Source organism: Nestor notabilis, unplaced genomic scaffold (genome assembly GCF_000696875.1).
Source record: "Nestor notabilis isolate BGI_N333 unplaced genomic scaffold, ASM69687v1 scaffold10607, whole genome shotgun sequence".
Taxonomy (NCBI): domain Eukaryota; kingdom Metazoa; phylum Chordata; class Aves; order Psittaciformes; family Psittacidae; genus Nestor; species Nestor notabilis.
In genome coordinates this window covers 19533-28001 of record NW_009937802.1, presented here as the reverse complement: position 1 = coordinate 28001, position 8469 = coordinate 19533, and positions in this window count along the sequence as shown.

Below are 8469 nucleotides of genomic sequence, written 5' to 3'. Positions count from 1 at the left end.
TGTATTAAGGAAATTCCCCTTGAGTTTGGTATGGCCAGGAGCTGAGTTCCCAGCACTGTGTGCAAAGGGGGAGCAGGGAACAGTGACCCTTGGATGAACAGCAGGCAGAACCAGTACAAGCATGTGAGGAACCCCAAGAGAATAGGACATGTTTGCCAGCCACTGTCATCATTCTCTCAAGGAGCTTATAGGAGGCAGTTGGGTACAGCGGGTGGGGAGCAAGAATTGGGCAGGGTTCCCACTCACACAACTGCAACCTCGCTACCTCCAGCACTGGAATAAAAGTAAAGCCAGGTCAGTCCCAATCTGTGTTTACTGGTACTGACAGCCTTGTGTTTAGCTGGACTTTGCCTGAGGCAATAGGGATGTGCTGGCTATGGTCTTGTTAATTAAACTTGATTTGCTACAAATATTCTTATTTGCTACAAAAAAATCTTTACTGTGAGGCTGGTGAGGCACTGCAACAGGTTGCCCAAGGAAGTTGTAAATGCTCCATCCTTGTCAGTGTTCAAGGCCAGGTTGGACAGGGCCTTGGGTGACATGGTCTAGCGTGAGGTGTCCCTGTCCATGGCAGTGGGGTTGGAACTAGATGATCTTGAATTCCTTCCCAACCCAAACCATTCTATGATTCTATGAAATAAATTAGCATCTCCCTGCTTTGATCCCCACAGGCATCTGCAGTTCTCTCTCTGATTCTGCTTTGTTAAGTAAGTGTGGACCCTTGCCTGCTCAACACACTTACCCCATCCAAACATCCGTCACCCGGTTTCTGTTCTAGGTGTGTCTTGTCAGCCTTTCTGGTGGAGAATTATGACTTGTGAGCAGTAATTCTCCACCATAGCCTTGCTTTGAGTAACCCCCAAAATGTAATAGCCTGAGCATGAGGTAGTGTCTTCTGGTTTGCCATAGATGGCTAAAATGTTAAACCTACAAACTCCCTTGTCTTCTCTAAAATGTTCCTTCTTGTTAGTTACTTCATGAAGGCTAAAAACTTTACATCCCTTTTCATAGTATAGCCATTCCCATTGTTTCAATCAGCTAAACTGCCAGCCCTTGTGGGAGCCCGAGGCTGATACTGTGAATGGTGAAGCCTCAAAAACCAGATGCGGAGAAAGACTGCTTTCTGGAAGAAAACACAGTTCCTCAAAACAGGACACACAAGAGCACCTGAGCTTCTCCTAAGGAGTTGGAAAGCTGGTCTTTTAACCAGTTGCAGTAAATGTATGGTGAATTATGGGAGCAAAGTAAATTTTCAGCAGCAGAGATTCTGAGTCTGTGTGTAGGGGAAGGCTGTGAAGTGGTTTTTTCTGTCTTGAAACTACTGGGAGAATGCAGTAATTGTAAAGATCGTGTTATCTGCTCACAGGAACTTTACTAACTCAACACCAATGACTTCTACTAATCTCCACCATGTCCTAGCTGAATTCTTGAGATGCTGCTCTTAAGTACCACTGACTTAAATGAAAAACCAGCCTCCCACTGTCACTTACTACAGTGTTTTGTAAGTATATTTAAAGGCTACCTGAAAACTTTTCTAGCGGTCCTGCACAAGGACTGCCTGAACTACAGACGTTAGCCACAGCATATCTATCCTCCATCCTGTCACACGGTCTTGGTTTAAAGATCTACAGGGCACACATCACATGCAATGTTGTTTCTGAGGTCCATTATTTCCTCTGTCAGAAATGAGCAGTGTGGTTCTCATTTGAATTGTCAAACAATAGTTTCCAGCCACCAGATCTGACTTTTGCTGCTCAGAAGAAAGACTCATCTCCTACCAAAAGTGCATTTACATGGAGACATTACTGGGTCTGATCAAATGGCCTTTTCACCATCTCTTTAGCAAACCAAACAGGGGTTATGGATCCCTGATGGAACTTAATTAAACCATTTCAGGTTATGGAGTACTGCTCAGTAGCTGAGCTGCAGCAATGGGTTGTGCTTTGTACCCTGAGCTTGCTGCAAGCAGAAAGGATGCATGCAAGCATAAGCCACTGTGACCTGTATTTTAGTTGACAATTGGAATAGTCAAAGAGGTCATCTTCTCTAACCCAGTCAATGAGCCATAGCATTTAAAGCTGTGGCAACCCCCTTGCTCTGGATGTGCCTGAACCCTGAGCTAATTTACCCCCTCTGTGCACATTCAGTGTCTCACCGCAAAGCTCAAGGGGCTGGAGACAGATTTCTCTTCTTGGTTGCAGGTAGTGTCAAAGTAAATGCATGAAAGGCAGTGAATGGCTTTTGCACTGTTGTGTAGCTCCCTGCCACAATCCCAGTTTGAAAGCAGTCCAGAAGATTTGTACTATTTGGTCCACCTGGGACCTTTATCTGGGGCTTAGAGAGAAATTCCAGGTGTTCCCCACAGTACGACTTTCCTCAGTCCTTCAAAAGAGATGATCTGAAATTTTCTCTGTAATTAAATTATTGTAACTAGCAGCAATTTCCTCATGCTTGCAATTTAGTTAATTGAAATTTATCTCTGTCATTTTTGTCTGCATGAACTTGGGAATCTTGTTTTTAATTTACTCATTGAGATAGATTGAGAGATACGGTTCTTCTGAGACTAGGCACCTGAGGACTCCAAGCTTCTGTTGTAGCACTGCATCAGCCCAGGGCCAGGGTAGTGAGGGTGAGGAAATATTCCTTCCTGCAGAGCTTATCGAGAGCATCTTGGGATCAGGGTAGCTAATTATCCAGGTTAAACAATGCTTGAAATGCTTGTGGATGAAGATTTTAGAACAGATTTTTACAAATATAGAAAAGATACATGTTAAAAGGATATAAAGCCAATAGCGCTTTAAGACTCCTGCCTTCAAGTCAAAGAATTAAGTTGTGTGCCTTAGTGCCACACGGTATTATTGTACTAAAGAGCTTATTAAGATTAAAAATGGGATTAGGCATTACCATGAATGCATGCAAAGAGTTTACATGGCTGGGATAAAGCTGCAAAGCTTTATTCTGCCTTTCAGGGAAATGATCCCACACTGGAGCTAAGAAATAAAATTACATATCATGAGGTGCATCTTGTATCTTTTGAAGTGGAGAAATCTGGCAGCATGTGGAACTAAAATCTCACTGGTTTTTTCCAAGAAGCAGTTCTTGCTGATCAGTGAAACAAATATGTCTCATATGCTTCCATGCTCTTTGTTTTGAAACTTAGATTTTTGCTGATTTTTCTATATTTAGTTTTCCAAATGAGCTTTTGGTTGCAGTTGCTCCCTTAGTCCCTGGAGAATCAGCGAAGGACCCTCAGCACTGCCGGAAAGAAGCCAGGAAAGGAGAAGAGAGGAGTCCCTACTCTTTGTTTGTTTGGTTGGGTTTGTTTTTTGTTTCCACAGAGAAATAATAACTCCTAACAGGTAACAGGGAGCAGGGGTGAAATCTCAGCTAAGATGCTTTTCTTCCATCATATGAAGGTGTTCCTATTTCTTCACCAGTTTGTTTGTGTCTTGTTATCAGAAGCTTACAGATGGCTGCTAAACAGAGCTTCCTGTGTATTTCACTTTGATATTTTAATGAAAAGGCATAAATTTCATATGAAAAACAAACTTATTTTCTGTACATCACTACTGTACAGCTTGAGAGAAAGCAGCGATGGCAATGGCCCAGCACAACTGCCCTACAGGAACTACGTCTGATACATACCAGATGTTCCCTGAAGGGGGTTCTTGGATGCTTTCTACAGTTCAGTCACCAATGTCCTAAGTAACAGATACTTCCCACTTCCCATGGGACAAAAGGCCAGCTTTCCCAAGGAAGGCATTTGTTAGAACTTCTTGATAACAACTACTTAAAATTTTGATGTGTTGTTATGTTCAGATAGATTTTCCTTGTTTCATCCTAGCTAATACGTTCCTCCTTTGTTATCTATAGTCTATAAATACCTCCAGATGGGAATCACACCACCACCTGGCTATTTCAGGGGGCTGTGTTTGCTGGAGCAAATTCCCTGTTGCCTGTAGAGTCCTTACTCCTCCTTTCTTCACTTTTCTGTTGTATGTTTCTTTCCTCTCCTGCCCCCTTCTACATCAGCTCAAAATGAGTAAGTTTATCAGCCCCTATCCTCAGAATGCCTAGAACTGAATGTAGCTTTCTGCATGGGGATGCAACAGTGTTAAGTTCCTCTCCAGTTTTTCCAGTAGCTCATTGTGGTACTATTTTTGTATGCGCAGCTTCAGTCTTAGTGCTTCATTTGCTGGCCATATTTAATTGCAATTTCATTGCTGACTTGCTTTCCCCTTGTTCTTGGTGGTGCTTACCAGCTTTTCTCCTAGCTTAAGATTTCTATTTGAAAGGACTGTTTTCTGATGCCTCCATCTGTGTGTTCCTCATCCCAACTGTCAATATTTGACCTGGCCATGTACTGACATTTTCAAGACTGTGCTGCATCGCTACTGTTCCCTGCTTGTTAGTGAAGTTCAGAATCCACAGGCTGGAGTAACAAACTGTCTTGGAGACAGGGATTATTATAATTCATTAGTTCACAGTGATGTGCTTAAAAAATGCCTAGCATGGAATGACCTCGATCCCAGTGAGGGTTTCTGGTAACACTGCCGTTGCTGAAGCCAGACCTAACACTACTTGTTGTTCCCTGCTGTTATTTTTCTTCCTTTACTTTCAGACCTTTCCTTGATGCAGACAGATGCAAGCTTGCTATGCCCATGCCAGCAGCTGCCTGGATGTTAAGGTAGCTGTCTTGTGTACAGGTTTGAGCTGACTTGTATCTGGTTAGTTTGTGAGACAAGCAAATGAGCTTGTCTCCTCATTGTGAGTAGAGAAATCAATGTAGGGTTTTGATGCAGCAACATGAGTTTGAGTCTCAGGGCACTTGTAGGGCAGAAATCTCTCTGTGGCTGAGGAACTGGCCCTGTTTTCCATCCATCTATAACTTGCTATGCCCCTGTTCACCCTCTGTAAGCTTGCATAGATCACACTTCCCAGAGATGTGTTATAGCAGCCTGCATTGGATAGGTTAACAGTTCTGGCATTTCCATCTTTTGCTCCTTCTGGTGTCCTAATCAGAGATGAGGGGAAACAAACAACACAAGATACAGATTCTCCCACTGGTGTTATTCCTTCTTACCTACTTTGTCACCCATGACGACATGGTCATTGTGGTAGTAGTCTGGAGCACCTCTTGCTGCCACATTTTGATGTGTTTCTCTCCAAGCTCTCTTTCTTCCTGGACTGCTTCAGCCACTGTCCCTCAGACAGAGCAAGGCCTCTTGTAAGGGACCAAGTTCAGCTTTCACAGTGTTTGCCCCTTGTAGATAGTCTGTGCCTTGTGTGGATGCTTTGCTTCAGTACCGTAAGAGGCTTGGAGCTCCTGCAAGTGCTCCGTGGCCGTCTGCCATACCCTGTTTGCCACAGTGCCACAGGGCAGAGCCAGTGTACTGCTTTGGCAGGCAGCTCACTGAGCCGGGGCTTCACCACATTGCTGTTCTCCATGTTCCTCAAGGAATAGTACCTTCCCACGCACTTTTCCTGCACTCCCCACTGTCTTGACCAAGCTCTCCGGGTAGCAAAAACCTTCTTCACTCCCACTTCCTCCCTGACCAAAGCCATACCATTCACAAGGTAATGTAGTTCATCTGTTTGTGTCCTATCTCTGGTCTGCCCAGCTATTGGGACAGACTGGTGTGTGTTATGCATGTGCTGGTGTTCGCTATGCTCAGCCACTTCATTTATAACCTCAGAAATGTGAGAGGCCCTTAGAAAAATGCCAGAGACAAGAAAGTGTTTGAAAATGCCTGAAGACAATAAGCCTTCATACTGAAAGTATCTGTTTTACCCAACAGGAACAGAAAGGGCCAAAAATCTCACCACAGTTATGCTAAACTTCAAGAAGGGGAACCATGTAGAAAATGAGAGCACTTGAAGCTAGAAGCTGCAACTGATTGAGTTAAATCCTATGTGCTCCCAGCACAAAGACTTCATCCTTCCCACTCCCTGCAGGTGGATTACAGTTGGTGTGGGGAAGCCTGGGAGCCATACGTGCTCAGTGCCTTCGGCAGACAGGACAACCTCTGGAAGTGTAGGAGCCCAATAACAGGCTGAGCCCAGCTTTAACAGCCCTGACAGCACTATGGGGACTGGGATTAAGATTTCAAAGTTAATCTGTCCAGTATGAGGAAATTCCAGAACTGAGCACATTTATAACCATGTGATACTATCTTTAATTTTAATTGCATAGTCTTCTTTATTTTTCCAGGTCTGTCTAGATTTACACCACAATGCTGTGGTGATGCTGAAACAGACTGCTGGCTGGAATAACCTGCTCACCCTGAGTGATGCTCAACAAGTCATTCCTATGAGGCATTGCATAAATACTCTCAAAAGACATACTCATTGTTCCTCACATCTCCAAGATGAGGTCTTGAATCTGTCTGAGTGAGATCAGACTCCGAGAGAGTGAGACTCACTAATGAGTACTCATAGCTGTAACCACAACCAACAACAGCTGTATTTTAAACACCAAGACATCATGTTAAGTATTCTGAAAAATCAGGTACTGGAGACCTAAAGGTGATGGATACTCTTGACATTAAATTTTCTAACTCTCAAAATATTGTTTATAAACCAGAAAAATGTCCCACAAAACACAGTGGTATTGTCAGGGTTTGTTAGCCCATACCATATTGGACTGGACAATGTGATAGTGGCTTGGTACTGAGTGATGCACTGATTTGAAAACTGCTGGAGGATGGGAATCTTGCACTGAGCATCTTCAGATCTCCTGAAGAATCCGTTTGCACTGAAGATCTTTTTATCTTAATTGAGTTTCCTGAAGTGATTTAGATATATTAGGGGAGGAAAAGCAAGACAAGTGCTTCTCACTTTTCCCAAGGTTCATTCTTCTTTTCTTGCAGAGATTTAGGTTTATTTAACTTTCTCAGTAGAGACAGAAACTGAGGTCAGTGAGAATGGGACTCACCTCTGAGGTCACTCTTGTAACACAGAATTTTCCAGGGATCATCTAAACCCGTCGTTAAGGTTAGTGCTATTAGGTGGCAGTAACCATGCGAAAAGAAGTGTCTTGGGCTTTCAAAGTGCTGTTTGGAAGGGATTTATAAAAAGAGACCCCAAAATGACTCTTGTCTAACTCATATTTCTATCTCACACCAGAAGGCAGTTGAACCTGACCAAATTGAAATCCCTATGTACATTTAGAAAGAAGCAAAGGGAGATGAGTGTTAGCAGCTCTAAGTGGCATTCACATCTCAACCGTTCTTTGCTATAAGGTAGAAACATTCCAACACTCAATTACCTAAAGAGTCCCAGCAGACATAACTGGCCAAAAGATTTCAGTCCTAAGGAAATCATGTGCACCCACGCCTGGGGAAAAATCTGCTTCTCAGATGATATCACAGTTAGTCTTTATTGCCCATTGTTTGGAGATAAATAGCTGGTTTTCTCTCATGAGGAGTGAGTGGTGAGTGGCTTTCCAACCTTCCCTCAGGAAAAGATTTTAGAATTAAAAGCTAAGTCATCTGCCTTTGTCCCGATATATTTTGTAAGCAAGTCAAACTACATTCCTGTGATTTTAAAAACATTTTTTATTCATTTTTATGGCTTTTGACTTGTTTTTATAGTAAAAGAATAAAGAAGAACATATTACAATGTATATAGACCGAAGTCATTCAACAAGCTACTTTAACACATTTACTTTCTTGCATCATAGTCACCTCTCAATGCTTGAAAAATGGAAGTTTCAGGGGTTATAGCTCATTAGAAAAAAAACAGAACCTCAGACAAAACAAGTATGAGGATGTATTAAGACTCCTCTTCCAAGTCTTGAAATTCCTTACAAGTAAAGGAAGGAATGTAATACCTATTAATGCATAGAAATTATTTTTAGAATAACTAACAAACTGTGTTGACTCAAAACACCCTCTGATACAGCTCATCAGGCAGGCATGAGAGCTGGGATATGTGTGCATTCCTATTATACTCCTCTAGGAAGGAGAATGAAGTAGTTCTCTGATGGGAACTGGGGTTATGGCAATCAGATGTGGAACTACACCAGTACCCTCCCATTTGCTGAAATGCTTCAGTCCCTGGACTTAGGAGAACTTTGCTTTTATCCCAGTGTTTCCTGACAGAGGATGTCACCATCTTCGGGCTGTTTTCCCAGGGTCTGGGATGAAACGGAAGCAAAAGGACTAATTCAAAGGTTGTCTTCTTGATCTCTTGTTTAAAAAACATTAAAAAAGGGAAAACTCAATGATAATAGGGGCAGCAAGCTTGCAGGATCCAAAACTGGATCCACGGTGTCTTTTCTCAGATAAAAGAGGACAGACTGAAAGGTGGAATAAGGATCACATGCTACAGGATGATGTAATGTGAGGGAATGCGCAAGAGCATTGACATGGGAACATTCACATTTAACCACAGAAGCAGAAGGCTAGCACAGGAACTTGGAAAAAAAGTTTAAATCAGTCCTCTACAGTAAAAGCTAAATAAACTGTC